This window comes from Triturus cristatus, chromosome 4_2 (genome assembly GCF_964204655.1).
Source record: "Triturus cristatus chromosome 4_2, aTriCri1.1, whole genome shotgun sequence".
NCBI lineage: Eukaryota > Metazoa > Chordata > Amphibia > Caudata > Salamandridae > Triturus > Triturus cristatus.
In genome coordinates, this window is record NC_140586.1 from 992,227,700 (window position 1) to 992,244,312 (window position 16,613).

A 16,613-nucleotide genomic window follows, 5' to 3' on the forward strand; every position below is an offset into this window, starting at 1 on the left:
ACTTGCTGTATGCAAGTATTGTTTACACCAACAAGTACAGTCAGGAATGCGCTGTTATCGCCTTCGTTAAATGTTTCTTTTATACAACTTGATACTTTGAGCAGACTGAAAGCCATGCTTTTACAGCAAACTGTACCTTTAACCTCCACTCGAGAGACCTTTGATCTTCAAATCACAAGGACCTTGACTGAGATACAAGCACATATACGTACAAACTGCCCCTTTCATTTCATAGAAATTGTAGGTCATATCTTTAACATGTCTGATACGAGTGGTATTGTACACCTATTTAAGACCATAGGGTCAGGACTTCTAAACACCTTTCAGACGACCCGCGGGAATCCTGATTCTGATTTACCTGATACGCTATGGATGGCCCAATCACCATGAGACGGCGAAAGCTCTTCTGAAGCATAAATACTGTGAGGCCATGGTACAACATCTGGGCACACCTCGCCTACGGGAACTGAGTGCTTCTTGGTTCCTATAATTTAGACCAGTCTGGCTGGACTGCATCTTACCTGTTCTTCGATGCCTGTTTTGCAGTGAAGAATGCATGTTGGACATCTGTCTGACACTTGAAACAGAGACGTCCACGGATTTAAACACCAAGCTGAAACTACTGCGATCTCACGCTCGGGAATGTCCCCAGCGTATTCCTATCCTGATGGCTGCATTCCTTGAAATCCCGCAGGTGCCTTTTGCTACAAACGAGTTGAGCATCAGCTCATCCTTTGCACCCAGGTATCAATTACAAGACCGGTTGCCTCTACAACAGCTATTGGCAGTACTGAATTTAATCTGTGCTCCATTGACATACTATGCGAGTTGTTACAAGGTCCGTTCCCTGCGGCAGCAAGCAACGACGATGTTGCGTCTCCCAGTCAGGACACTTAATCTATTATTGGCTCATTGTGTGCTGGGAAAGAATTTGGATTTTTGTTTGTTTATCTTCAAACGCGACTAAATTTGGAACACTTCCTAAAAATGTACCCTTTCACTAAACAAAATGGCATTCTAAACGCTTACAGAGGTTTGTATTGTATAAACAAACTCAACTAGAACTTGTGCTTAAGTGACAATACCAATACTGACTTTCAGAATTTTTTTCCCATCTAAAAAATGTTTTAAAAATGCTTTAAAATATTTTAGAAATGATTTAACGTGGCTCCAATGATAGTTTGTAAGCGCTACTACCTAGTAAAATTAGTAGTTGCTAGCATTTTTTTTTTTTTTTTACTATTCGGAAGAGGAGTGGGTGTTATATATCATATAGATGCCCTAATATAGACATGATTCTATATGCCCTAATTTAGGCATGAGCTTAGACGCCCTTATATAGGCATGCTCTTTCACCTACATTAGTTTCCTATACTACACAATAACGAGCCCTGAGGGTTGAACCTTATCTAGTCTGTGGTCTGGGTACAGAAGGAGGGTTTTTCCAGAACAAAGGCCACCTATAACATCTCTAATGTGCTCATACAGTATGAATGAATATTCATGGGGGTTCTTGGAAACCAGTAGGGGCGACAATCCACCTGCATAACATCTATGTACACAGTTCATCCCATATGTCATCCTCATACCCAACAAGGGCTAACACAAGACTCAAAGGACAAAGGGACTCTATATACTTTCTGTATAAATACAGAACCTCTTGCTAACATTAGGCAGAGGCAACTGAGACTTCCAGGTCAACACATCGACCAGAGATGCTGAGGCTCCTGCATGCATTCGCTCCAACTGACAGTGGTCTAAACATCCCTTGAGGGGTGTCCAACTCGAGACTAGGTCGGGGTCCCACTCTCTCTATTCAGGTAATGGGGTTAGACTAATCCTAGAGGGATTCTTGGCTTTCACACCTACTCATATGCTAGGTACACTTAGGTACATCTAGATAGGTATCGTAGGAGTACGCACACGTTTATAAAATGCATTTCATTTTCATCTATATTTTCATGATTATTGCAAGATGGTAGGACTGTACTATCCTTTTATATTCACTGTACTGCTGATCATATATCTCTCCTACTGCCTCACGATTGCAGCAGCACATATATTTTACACTAGAAGAAAAACTGTGCAATAAATCCTTATTGTAACACACCCGACTGTTTCTTCTATGTAACTCTGTGAGACAGAAATGAAGTGAGCACAAGTGACTGAGGGAAAAGTAATACATTTTTTCCACGATTCTGAGGAATCAGGGTTGTCATGACAGGCTAAAATATGTGTTGGGGGTGCTCAGAGCTAGTCTGCCACCAATACCACAGTTTATGTTATCCAAAAGCGCAGGTCCTGCATGGGTACTATAGGAACTACACTACTGCACTGTGAATGTGTGTACATCTACTGAGTAGCGACACCATGGATAACAGGTTCATTGAGGGAGAAGCAGTCAGAGTGGTGTAATGGAAAGGTGCCTCTGGGGAGTCTCCAGTGTCCGCAGGACTCATGGCCCCTCTAGGTGATTCAGCAGCATGTAACAGGGCAGCCTGGGAGTCAGGTAGGATGGCATCCCAACAGGATGCAAGAAGGTATTTGCGCAATCCCATCCTATCCTACTCTGCGGAGGCCTGCGCTTTTGGCCTGATCCCACGTCTTCATGAAATGTTCTCAGGCAGCAATTGTGGGGTGGGTGGGTGACTTCCATCTCTGGGTGATCAAACATTTTTGCTAAGAGGAGCCCCAAATCAATGAAGATGGAAGTGACATTGTGTTTTTAGGTCTCACCTAGCGATGCAGCACGAATGTGCTGCCATTGCTTTGCGAGGCATGCAGTATACACTGTAGTGTGGAAGCTTTGTGGAAGCTCCGCCCACTCTCTGCCCATTGGCTTCTGTCTTAAATGCTGCTTTCCGATTGGTTTGAGGCTTGTTAGTCCCTCCTCAATCATCATTTGTATCCTTCCACGTCTACTGGCCCCTTTACTCCTAACACTATTTTCTTCACTGTCTCCCCCCCAGGTCCCTCCCCGCCCCCTTCCTCAGTCAGTGACTTCTCGGCCCCCGTCACCCCACTCCCGTTTGTGTCTTTTTGTGTCTTCAATGCAATAGGACTTGTGTAAATCACTACCTGCTTTGTTTACGTTTAGAGCGCCGTGTGCGCTTTCACTTTCTAAGCAGCCGGACAATCGAGCTGGTGCTGTTTGTGTCTTCAATGCAATAGGACTCGTGTAAATCATGACATGCTTTGTTTACGTTTAGCACACCATGCCACTGGTCCGACTCCCTGTCGCTGTCTCAGGCCATGGGGGAGGCTGGCCAGTTATCGTCGATAAAGAAGGAGCTGGGAAGGCAGCCCATTGTTTAGCACCTTTGCCACCGCGCCCCGCCATTGCAGTCAAAGGACGCACCTGCTGAGAGACCAGATGCAAAAGAGTCGACTTCCGAACAATCAGCCAGTGTCGGTCTGCTGAGGTAGCCGGTCCGCTGAGGTAGCCATGACCCAAAACGCCTGCTCCGAAAATCTTCACATGTTTAGTTACTCGTGGACTAGCTGCGGGAGATGTTAGAGCAGTGGATTCACTTGGACGCAATCTTTCCCCGCATATTATGTCTCAGAGTAAAGTTGATTGATTGATTGGAACATAGACTAGGAATATGGTGGAATTGAGAAATATGAAAGATAAAATACCCGTAACAACCTCCATTGGTGCGCTGCGAATTGACTTTTCAATAGCACATCGGCAGCATTTTTGCTCACTGTTATCTTTGATATGCTTATGATGCTATGTCTGTGCTCTGGGATCTCTCCATATCACCAATCATTTTTACTTCTGGAACCCCAATTGTGTGAATCAACAACATCTGAAATGTTTTTTCATACGCGGTGATGTTTCCCTGCCTACAGAACACATGGGCTTCCTTGCAAGGGTAAGGTGTTTGAAAACAGCGCGAAGCCAGATGATTGTAGAGGGCCCCCTGACAGTCCGGGGGGGGAGGGATGGAGGCTAAGATTTTGTTACCCCACTGACGCATTGGTGTAACTTGGAACAGCATGCATGCTGTGTTCATCGCACATTATTCCTATGTGGTGTCAACCAACACAGAATTGACGGCAGAAGATTTACGCGCATATTTGAGTTAGCACTTATTCTGTGATTTAATAACACACTCAGCAAAGACCTCCACATGCGATATTTAGCGGTATAAGCTCACAATTGCTGCGTCACTCATAACAAGCTGCTTAGATTTCAGAATGCTTGGGGTGCTGCACTGTGCAGAGCTACCAGTGCAAGTTTTAATTCTGAAGTTTGTAGAATAGGTTCCATGATCCCACTGTGCAAAATGTAAGAGCGTTTTCAAGTTAGAACAATATAGATGACTTAAATCCATACAAACAGAAAACTCTGGAGGTGTTAACGCCAGACCTAATGTCGTTGCCAGTGCTTGTTCTACCTTGACATTCCAGTGAAGGTTAGCCCGATCTCAATCCATAACAAGTTTCGCAGATCATATTTGTTTCGCAGATCATATCTTACGTTTGGCTCGTGTCTTTCTCGAGTACAGAACACGCTTCTGTTTCAGTCTAGCTATTGCTCATGATCAGTTTCAGTTTCATGCCACACTGTTCTTTAACTCAACATTCCACTGCTGCTCCACGTCTCTGACAAAGTGACACAAACATTTGCAAAGCTAGCTGGTCCGACTTATGCTGCCAGCCTTTTGACTTTGTCAATGCATTAGCTTTGTCATTGCATATCGGTTTTTATAAAACTTTATTGTTTGGGACTAACAGTTACCTTAACCCCTTTCCATGGCGCCCCACTTAGAACAAATGCTCTTTTCAATCGGTAATAGCAGTTGTGTAAGGCTGAATGAGAAGAGTTAATATAACATCCAGGATAATGTGCTGCATGGCTAAATACTTTTAAGATCCTAAAGGTGAGACTGTTGCATTGCAAATGCTTGTTTAGATGATGGATTCAACCCAGATCTGTGACTGGGGGTGAGTGTCTGAAAAGTTTCAGTGCTCTGTCCACCAACTCCTTGTGTTTGATTTGTTCGCCCTAAATTGGCAGGGTATGCCCAGACGTGGGTCAATTGCTCACTTTGCAACTGGATTCAAGCTTGCCTGGCTGATGAGGGCTGTCAGCCCAAAACTGGTCCCAGGATGCTTGTTCCTGGTCCAGGGAAGACATGGCTTGGCAGTTTGGGCTGGACTGTTCCCATGAGGCACAGGGTCAAGACTGATTTGCATATAGTTGGGTCTGAACTGAGGTGGTGAATTGAGCTAAAGAACGACGATGGATTAAACACAGATTTGTGACTGGGGGTGAGTGTCTGAAAAGTTTCAGTACTTTGTCCATCATCTGCTTGTGATTTCATTGTGTTTTTTAGCCCTGCAGTGCAGCCCCAGTAGGCACACCTCCCGAGTTTATAACATGGTGTGCCCTGTGCAGTTTTTCAAGTGTGTGGTTATCTCTAGCCAGTAACGGTTAAGTGATGGGCAGCCAGAATATGTGTTGTAGGTCAGCATTAGGCAGGTTACAGCAGGGACAGGCAGCCTCTATGAAATGATAATATTGGTTTATCTTATCTGGGGTGAGATATGCTCTGTGGAGTATATAATATTGAATAAGACAAAAGTGGGCATTGTGTGGAACAAGAGAATAGAAAGGTGCTGGAGCGTGAGGTACATCAGGAGCTCCAGGTGAATATCCCCCCCAGCGCCCATGCAACACCCAAGGATAGAATTATAAAACAAAAAGTGGTCAGGAGGGAGACCCTCGATCTAAATCAGAGACTCGAGGGGAATGAGGAAGCCTTCACGATAATGAGCTCCCATGGTGCAAGCTCCACCAAAGAGGTGACTTGTCTACCCCTTGAAGTGCCCAGGAGCAGTATTGCCTAGGATTCCGGCTGTGTCACTTCAGTGAGAAAGAGCCACTGTCTATAGCAGTGGTGTCCCAATTCCAAAAGAGTAGAGCCGGGCATCAATGCTTTAGAGGCGGGATGTAGTATGCAAGGAAAGCTCCATGCAGGGGAGTCCATAGCAGTGTTGGCGGTCTGAAGACTTGCTGTCCACTGGGCCAACCACTGCAGTTTGAAATTTGGGATAGCAAGTCCACCCTCGGATGCTCGTAAGCATAGTTTATGTAGCACCACCATGAAGCATATATTATGCCAGAGTAGCTCCCTGGTGATTTTTTCACATGATTGAAATAAGGATTTTGTGCATACAGAGGTAAGTTAGCAAAATAACATAACAGGCGGGGTAGCATCACCATGTTGGTAAGTGCTATCCATCCCACCAGAGAGAGAGGAAGCAATTTCCAGAATCCCATCTGTGCTTGTAGCAAGGATACTGTTCAGGTGAGATTGCTGTGAAACAGATTGACAGGTTTGCAATAGAAATGAATGGCCAAATAGCGGAACATCACGGGCTTCCCCACGAGTCGGGCGCCATTAAGACCATAAGCAATGTCAGGCACTGCGTCACTAAAGGATATTGGCATCCCTAAGGAATAGGAGCAAGTTGTCTGCATATACTGAGACTGAGTGCAGACATCACCAAGTGGGATCCCCATGCTTGTCCACATGCTCAGAGAGCAGTCACCAGTGGTTCAGTTGCTGGGGAGAAGAGCAAAGGGGACCGTGGGCATCCCTTTCGGGTATCTCTGTGGATCAGAATGGGGTTGGAAATGAAAGCTCCTGCTTTTACTCTAGGTGGGACATAGAGTAGTTTGACCAGCCGAAGTAAGTGGATTGCCATGTCATAGTGAAGGAGGATCTTGAAAAGGAAGGCCAACTTCATAGAGTCAAAGGCCTTCTCCGGATCCAACATGAGACAGCGCGCTCACCGCCAGATGTGGGGGGTGTGCTCCAGGATCCTGAAGGTTCTCCGCAGGTTAAGAGAAGCATCAGAACTGGGACAAAACAGTTCTGGTCTGGGTGCACTAGCGCCTGGACCACAGGGGCAAGGCGGTTGGCAAGGATCTTGGCCAGAATTCTATAGTTTGTATTAAGAAGCGCCAATGGTTGGGACAACCCCAGGATGGTAGGAACATGGTCAGGTTTAGGGAGAGAGAGGACCAGTGCCTCATAGAGTGAGTCTGGTCGACAAGCAGCCGATAGGGCCTAATTTTACCATGTCTTCAAGCGGGGGCTAGGAGCGGAGCATGGGCTATATAGAATTCAGTTGTGAGAGTGCCTGGGGTTTTCCCTGTGGCAAGTCCCTGGGCGGCATCTTGAATCTCCAATAGAGTGATGTCACCGTCAAGGTCAGTTCTCTGTATAGAGGATATTCAAGGTAAAGTTGTAGTGGCAAAGAAGGACTCAACCTTGTCTATAAATACAGATGGCACTGATATGTATAAGGAGACATAATGCCATGCCAATTCGGCATGGATAGCCTTCTGAGTGTGAAGGAGGGTACCAGATGTTGCCCAAAGTGATATTATGGGTTGCCGCATGTTATGCTGGTGGATGAGCCATGCCAGTAATGAGCCCTTCTTGTCGGCATCTGCGTGTGTTTTAGCCAAGTGGGCTGCAAATTTAAGACAGCAGAGACATTCCAATAATTTGTTAGGCTACCCCTGTGCACTGAGCAGACAATCCCTGAACTCTGGGGCCAGGAGAGCTTGTGATTCATAGCTTAGCAGTTCACACGCTCTCTGAGCGATATCTCAGTCAAGCTTCTGGTGGACATTCCATATATAACCCAGGCAATGGCCCCTGATGGCAACCTTGAAGGCATCAGATTTCAAGGCCTGCGATCCCCAGATCTGTGAGCTGCACAGCCTGTGTCCTATTTAGATTTCAAGACTCTTAAACCAATATTTTAAACCAAAAAATCCTAATGTAAGAAAATGTGACCCTTAGAAATTTTAAAAATTATAGTATATTTTAGGTACAGATAATGTAATAAATCCTACCGATGCCTATGTGTAACTTTCAAAAGCAAATACATACGAATGACCGTTGCCAGTTCTTGTGATCATATAAGAACATGAGAAGCATAACATGAAATCTATGACATTGAATTTGCATATAAAATAAAGAGTTCAAAATAATGAGATTCCCAATGCATTTCGGGTTCTAAAACCCTTCTTCAGGGGAGCTTCCAAAATATTACGATGATAGAATTCTGTTGCTTCCGCATGGAACTACAACAAAAATCAAAGGTGACCAAAAAATATCATAAACTGTGTCATCCAGGAGACAATAAACATGAAAGCAATAGGATTTGCACGTGATTATAATTATGAGGTGATGAAATAAAGAACTCCAATCTCAAGTGCTCCAAGTGAACAGTCCCACGATGAAAGTCTACGCTGACCAAATGCAAAAATCGGATCCACTCGTATTTCAGAAAAGATACACCCGTGCACTATAGTAGCATGCAAAATCAGAACATGAAGAGAAGAACCTTGTGCTCCATAGAGAGCTTCAACTTATATGCACACTAATGTGAAAACCTCTAGCTTCAAACAGAAGCAATACAAAAATATAAGAGATAGCGTGAAATAACTAGAATGAGTGGTGGGGTAGTTGTTTAATCCAATATCAGTAAGGTGTGGGCTCACCAAACTTCTGGTCGCTGTCAATCGTAAATTTAAATGGACAAGAGAGGTGGGTGCCACTAAACACATTGAGGCCCTGCTGAGCCGAGAATGGGGTGGTGGATTACTGTGAATAAAGTGAAAATGGATGTAAAAGGGATCTTGGTGGTATCGCGTGAACTAAAACTGTGAAGCGAAGGGAAAAGAGAGCTCCGGCTTTCCTAATACGAGGAGAATAGGGCTCGTAGCTGAAACAACAAACAGGTGAAACCCGTTTAAAAACTCTGACCCATTTTAAAGAATGCAATACTATGGAACTGCCGCAAATATGAGTGGGAAAACGATCTAATGAGGAGGTCCTTACCATGAATTCACAGAAAGGACCACCAAGACGCCATTGCTTCGTCAAATCTCACACACGTCGTGACGTGTACACGTGCGTGCTTTCTATTTAAAGGTACAGGAACCTAAAAACCACTAACAGGTTCTGTGTGATCACAAAACTTTATTGTTCACGAGTGTGAACACCGGGGCACCAAATAAATGAATAAAGGAGGTCCTGACTAGAAGAAAATGCCAAGGTTAATATCCTGAATGTTGAGGGATGTATAGTAGGTGTAAATATGAAAATGAACATGTATGCAAAAGTGGTGTTATAAACGTCGCATAGAAAGGTGATGTAGAGAGGAGTTCTACATGGGCAAACCCTCTCATTAGTATAATTGGAGTCACATTGCAAATCCTTTACAAGAATATATGTGTGGTGTGTGCAGAATAATAAGACAGGTAAACAACGTCATTGTTCATAAGTTTACAAAAAACATAGTAATTGGTAGTGGTCATTGAGACCCCCCCGGGATTATGGTTCCCAAATAACTTATCCAGAAAGTTTCTCTGCGTGCTAGAGAAGTCTGGTAATCTAACCCTGGAACCTGTTCAACTTTCTCAAGAATGGTAAACCTAATTTGTGGAATAGTGTGTGATCTATTGACCCAATGAGTGGCTAAGCAGGAACAAACATTTTCTTTCGAATGGTACTCTTATGTTCAATAATGCAGGTTTTAATTTCCTAGAAGTTTTCCCTACGTAAACAAGCCAGCATGGGCATTGAATAGCATAAATAACGCCCTCAGTGTTACAATCTGATGTGTGTCTCAACGTGATTTTTTTGCCCTAGTGGGGAGGAGTGAAACTGTTTCCAGGACTGATGTTACTGCATTGGCCACAGTTCCAACATTTTAAAATTGGTGGTTCTAGCCTTTGGTTTGGTTTTGAGGTATTCTCTTAGGTTTTTAGAGTGACTGTGGGCAAATAAAGGTTTGTCTTTGAATAAAGTTAAGAAATCTTGTTCTTGCTCGATGATTTCCCATCTGTTTATTATTATTCTTTTGATTTTAAAAGCCACTGTGGATTGCTTGAGAACAAATACTTCCCTATGACTCTTGGTTCTTTCTGATTTCTTGAGTAGATCCTCACGTTTTTTTTGTTGAACCACTGATTTTGCTTCTTTTAATACATCCTCCGGGTATCCTCTCTCCTTGTATCTTATTAATTGTTCATTAATCAAATTTTGACTCTGTACTGGTTCAGATGTTATCCTTTTAATTCTGATGAGTTGAGACAGTGGTAGATGTTTTTTTAACGAAGTTGGATGAGCGCTTGAGTAATGAAATGCATTGTTGACATCAGAAGGGTTTTCTGTAAACTGTGGTAGTTAAACCTGTCTCGGTTTTCAGAATTTCAATATCCAAGAACTGGATCCGATCAGTCTGAATATTGAATGTGAGTTGTATCCTCGGGTTATGCCTATTCAATTCATGTATACAGTATTCCAATGTATTTTGATGTCTCTTCCAAATGACGAGTATATCGTCAATGTGACGCATGTACACAATGATTTTCTCTTGCCATCTTTGATTGTGCAAGATGTAGGTGTCCTCGAAGTGTGCCATGAAGGTGTTAGCATACAAAGGCGCTCCTGGAAATCCCATCGATGTACCTGTTTTTTTGTAAATAAAAGTTCTCCTGCCAGGAAAAATAGCTGTGATACAATGAGAAGTGCAATAACTCCAATAAAAATACCCCTGTTTCTTTATCCATTGAAGAATTGAGAAGTCTCCATTCTACAGCCACTAAACCTTCCTTGTGAGCGATGGAAGTATAAAGGGCAACAACGTCTATGATGCAGAGTAAAATTTGATCCCTGAAGTGGTGCCCAAATGATTCGAGTTTCAACAGACAGTCAGTGGTATCTTTTACGTATGTTCCCCAACTTTGTACAAGAGGTTGTAAATGATGATCTATAAATTGTCCAATGGGTTCGTGTATCGACCCACAGCCAGCTACAATTGGGCGAAACGGCGGGTTGGTGACATGTTTATGTATTTTTGGTAGAATGTAAATGTGTGGAATTTTCGGTATGGAGATTTGTAAGAATATTCTGGTATTGGTGTTGATCTGCCCGGTATCCTCTGCCTTAGTTCAAATAGAACTGAGTAGTTCCATGAATTCTTTAGTGGGGTCTGTCTCCAATTTGTTGTATGTTTGTTCATCATTTACATGCTGTGAAACACTCTGCTCATAGAACTCACGATCCATGGCAACAAGCGCTCCACCTTTATCGGCCGGTTGATATATGATGCTGGTATCTTGTCTCAAAGCATTGAGTATCTGTTGTTCCTTCTTAGTGAGGTTTGTGTATTTTGGTTTGGTATATCTGATCTTTTCGAGATCCTTTTTTACCAAAGTTTCAAAGTTATCGAGACTCTTGTGTGATGTGGGAGATCAGAATGAAGAAAAGTTATCAAGGATCCTTTGGATGCCCATGGGCGATGTAGATAGTAGCAAGGTGTCGTCCGTGAACATCATCCCTAGCACCTTGCCACGGACGAACTTTGGGGCATCGGACTTAGCTCCCTCATTCAATTTGTCCACCAGGGCATTGATAAAAAGACAGAACAGAGTGGGGGCTAGAACGCGCCCCTGCCTTACACCCCTGTTCCCTGGAAAATGTGGGGTCAATTCTCCATGTTTCCCAAATCTCACCTGGGCGAATTTTCCAGTGTGCACTCGCTTGATCAAGGAGAGCAGGTAGAGCGGGATGCCAAGTTGCTCTACAACTGCCCAAAGTTTGTCACGGGGCACCAAATCAAAGGCTGATTTAAGATTGACGAAGATCAAATAGAGGCTCCCACCCTCTATGATCACCGTCTTCCAATATAATAATTGGAGCCTGAAAATTTGGTCGACGGTGGAAATATTTTTGCGGAATCCTGCCTGATAAGGACTTAGAATCTCACTCGCATCCAACCAGGACTGGAGGAGCTCCAGGACAATCCTGGCAAACAGCTTCTGAGATATATCAATCAGGCTGATTGGCCTATAGTTTGTGGGCAGGAGGAGATCCCTTCTTAAATACTGGGGCACTATAGTGTCCTGGGTGGAATACAACAATTGGAAGTGGAGTTTCCAAGTGTCTGCTGCGATATTCGGCTCGATGGGTGAGCTCTCTGAGGGGCTAGCTGTTCGAAATAGGGTCCAAAACAGATATCCAGAAAGAAGGGAGAGGCAATGCTGTAATGACCAAAGAGTTGATCCCTTTCATTCATCACAGACGATGACAGAATAAATGATTTCTGTAGCTGGAAATGTTCTTAGTCTTTTTTTATTTATAGCAGCAAAACAGCCAACGCGTTTCACCCTTTCAGGCTTCTTCAGGGCAACTATAATGTTTTGCAGAGTCTTCGGCTCGGAGTTTCCCGATACTCATTCTAGACTCTAGGCGGTTGGCAAGGATCTTGGCCAGAATTCTATAGTTTGTATTAAGAAGCGCCAATGGTTGGGACAACCCCAGGATGGTAGGAACATGGTCAGGTTTAGGGAGAGAGAGGACCAGTGCCTCATAGAGTGAGTCTGGTCGACAAGCAGCCGATAGGGCCTAATTTTACCATGTCTTCAAGCGGGGGCTAGGAGCGGAGCATGGGCTATATAGAATTCAGTTGTGAGAGTGCCTGGGGTTTTCCCTGTGGCAAGTCCCTGGGCGGCATCTTGAATCTCCAATAGAGTGATGTCACCGTCAAGGTCAGTTCTCTGTATAGAGGATATTCAAGGTAAAGTTGTAGTGGCAAAGAAGGACTCAACCTTGTCTATAAATACAGATGGCACTGATATGTATAAGGAGACATAATGCCATGCCAATTCGGCATGGATAGCCTTCTGAGTGTGAAGGAGGGTACCAGATGTTGCCCAAAGTGATATTATGGGTTGCCGCATGTTATGCTGGTGGATGAGCCATGCCAGTAATGAGCCCTTCTTGTCGGCATCTGCGTGTGTTTTAGCCAAGTGGGCTGCAAATTTAAGACAGCAGAGACATTCCAATAATTTGTTAGGCTACCCCTGTGCACTGAGCAGACAATCCCTGAACTCTGGGGCCAGGAGAGCTTGTGATTCATAGCTTAGCAGTTCACACGCTCTCTGAGCGATATCTCAGTCAAGCTTCTGGTGGACATTCCATATATAACCCAGGCAATGGCCCCTGATGGCAACCTTGAAGGCATCAGATTTCAAGGCCTGCGATCCCCAGATCTGTGAGCTGCACAGCCTGTGTCCTATTTAGATTTCAAGACTCTTAAACCAATATTTTAAACCAAAAAATCCTAATGTAAGAAAATGTGACCCTTAGAAATTTTAAAAATTATAGTATATTTTAGGTACAGATAATGTAATAAATCCTACCGATGCCTATGTGTAACTTTCAAAAGCAAATACATACGAATGACCGTTGCCAGTTCTTGTGATCATATAAGAACATGAGAAGCATAACATGAAATCTATGACATTGAATTTGCATATAAAATAAAGAGTTCAAAATAATGAGATTCCCAATGCATTTCGGGTTCTAAAACCCTTCTTCAGGGGAGCTTCCAAAATATTACGATGATAGAATTCTGTTGCTTCCGCATGGAACTACAACAAAAATCAAAGGTGACCAAAAAATATCATAAACTGTGTCATCCAGGAGACAATAAACATGAAAGCAATAGGATTTGCACGTGATTATAATTATGAGGTGATGAAATAAAGAACTCCAATCTCAAGTGCTCCAAGTGAACAGTCCCACAAAGAAAGTCTACGCTGACCAAATGCAAAAATCGGATCCACTCGTATTTCAGAAAAGATACACCCGTGCACTATAGTAGCATGCAAAATCAGAACATGAAGAGAAGAACCTTGTGCTCCATAGAGAGCTTCAACTTATATGCACACTAATGTGAAAACCTCTAGCTTCAAACAGAAGCAATACAAAAATATAAGAGATAGCGTGAAATAACTAGAATGAGTGGTGGGGTAGTTGTTTAATCCAATATCAGTAAGGTGTGGGCTCACCAAACTTCTGGTCGCTGTCAATCGTAAATTTAAATGGACAAGAGAGGTGGGTGCCACTAAACACATTGAGGCCCTGCTGAGCCGAGAATGGGGTGGTGGATTACTGTGAATAAAGTGAAAATGGATGTAAAAGGGATCTTGGTGGTATCGCGTGAACTAAAACTGTGAAGCGAAGGGAAAAGAGAGCTCCGGCTTTCCTAATACGAGGAGAATAGGGCTCGTAGCTGAAACAACAAACAGGTGAAACCCGTTTAAAAACTCTGACCCATTTTAAAGAATGCAATACTATGGAACTGCCGCAAATATGAGTGGGAAAACGATCTAATGAGGAGGTCCTTACCATGAATTCACAGAAAGGACCACCAAGACGCCATTGCTTCGTCAAATCTCACACACGTCGTGACGTGTACACGTGCGTGCTTTCTATTTAAAGGTACAGGAACCTAAAAACCACTAACAGGTTCTGTGTGATCACAAAACTTTATTGTTCACGAGTGTGAACACCGGGGCACCAAATAAATGAATAAAGGAGGTCCTGACTAGAAGAAAATGCCAAGGTTAATATCCTGAATGTTGAGGGATGTATAGTAGGTGTAAATATGAAAATGAACATGTATGCAAAAGTGGTGTTATAAACGTCGCATAGAAAGGTGATGTAGAGAGGAGTTCTACATGGGCAAACCCTCTCATTAGTATAATTGGAGTCACATTGCAAATCCTTTACAAGAATATATGTGTGGTGTGTGCAGAATAATAAGACAGGTAAACAACGTCATTGTTCATAAGTTTACAAAAAACATAGTAATTGGTAGTGGTCATTGAGACCCCCCCGGGATTATGGTTCCCAAATAACTTATCCAGAAAGTTTCTCTGCGTGCTAGAGAAGTCTGGTAATCTAACCCTGGAACCTGTTCAACTTTCTCAAGAATGGTAAACCTAATTTGTGGAATAGTGTGTGATCTATTGACCCAATGAGTGGCTAAGCAGGAACAAACATTTTCTTTCGAATGGTACTCTTATGTTCAATAATGCAGGTTTTAATTTCCTAGAAGTTTTCCCTACGTAAACAAGCCAGCATGGGCATTGAATAGCATAAATAACGCCCTCAGTGTTACAATCTGATGTGTGTCTCAACGTGATTTTTTTGCCCTAGTGGGGAGGAGTGAAACTGTTTCCAGGACTGATGTTACTGCATTGGCCACAGTTCCAACATTTTAAAATTGGTGGTTCTAGCCTTTGGTTTGGTTTTGAGGTATTCTCTTAGGTTTTTAGAGTGACTGTGGGCAAATAAAGGTTTGTCTTTGAATAAAGTTAAGAAATCTTGTTCTTGCTCGATGATTTCCCATCTGTTTATTATTATTCTTTTGATTTTAAAAGCCACTGTGGATTGCTTGAGAACAAATACTTCCCTATGACTCTTGGTTCTTTCTGATTTCTTGAGTAGATCCTCACGTTTTTTTTGTTGAACCACTGATTTTGCTTCTTTTAATACATCCTCCGGGTATCCTCTCTCCTTGTATCTTATTAATTGTTCATTAATCAAATTTTGACTCTGTACTGGTTCAGATGTTATCCTTTTAATTCTGATGAGTTGAGACAGTGGTAGATGTTTTTTTAACGAAGTTGGATGAGCGCTTGAGTAATGAAATGCATTGTTGACATCAGAAGGGTTTTCTGTAAACTGTGGTAGTTAAACCTGTCTCGGTTTTCAGAATTTCAATATCCAAGAACTGGATCCGATCAGTCTGAATATTGAATGTGAGTTGTATCCTCGGGTTATGCCTATTCAATTCATGTATACAGTATTCCAATGTATTTTGATGTCTCTTCCAAATGACGAGTATATCGTCAATGTGACGCATGTACACAATGATTTTCTCTTGCCATCTTTGATTGTGCAAGATGTAGGTGTCCTCGAAGTGTGCCATGAAGGTGTTAGCATACAAAGGCGCTCCTGGAAATCCCATCGATGTACCTGTTTTTTTGTAAATAAAAGTTCTCCTGCCAGGAAAAATAGCTGTGATACAATGAGAAGTGCAATAACTCCAATAAAAATACCCCTGTTTCTTTATCCATTGAAGAATTGAGAAGTCTCCATTCTACAGCCACTAAACCTTCCTTGTGAGCGATGGAAGTATAAAGGGCAACAACGTCTATGATGCAGAGTAAAATTTGATCCCTGAAGTGGTGCCCAAATGATTCGAGTTTCAACAGACAGTCAGTGGTATCTTTTACGTATGTTCCCCAACTTTGTACAAGAGGTTGTAAATGATGATCTATAAATTGTCCAATGGGTTCGTGTATCGACCCACAGCCAGCTACAATTGGGCGAAACGGCGGGTTGGTGACATGTTTATGTATTTTTGGTAGAATGTAAATGTGTGGAATTTTCGGTATGGAGATTTGTAAGAATATTCTGGTATTGGTGTTGATCTGCCCGGTATCCTCTGCCTTAGTTCAAATAGAACTGAGTAGTTCCATGAATTCTTTAGTGGGGTCTGTCTCCAATTTGTTGTATGTTTGTTCATCATTTACATGCTGTGAAACACTCTGCTCATAGAACTCACGATCCATGGCAACAAGCGCTCCACCTTTATCGGCCGGTTGATATATGATGCTGGTATCTTGTCTCAAAGCATTGAGTATCTGTTGTTCCTTCTTAGTGAGGTTTGTGTATTTTGGTTTGGTATATCTGATCTTTTCGAGATCCTTTTTTACC

The 16,613-nt window shown here is 42.9% G+C and overlaps 1 protein-coding gene and 1 long non-coding RNA gene across 5 annotated transcripts in view; one reads left to right on the forward strand and one right to left on the reverse strand.

Moving 5' to 3' along the window:
* Positions 1–8,930, reverse strand: part of LOC146839240 (uncharacterized) — a 189,125-nt gene extending 180,195 nt beyond the window's left edge. The window contains exon 1 of the long non-coding RNA XR_014960819.1: positions 8,874–8,930. This is a non-coding gene — a long non-coding RNA (uncharacterized LOC146839240). The remainder of the gene's footprint in view (positions 1–8,873) is intronic.
* LOC146839239 (CD5 antigen-like) overlaps positions 1–16,613 on the forward strand; it is a 632,933-nt gene that overhangs the window by 249,146 nt on the left and 367,174 nt on the right. The gene's annotated exons all lie outside the window — the stretch shown is intronic.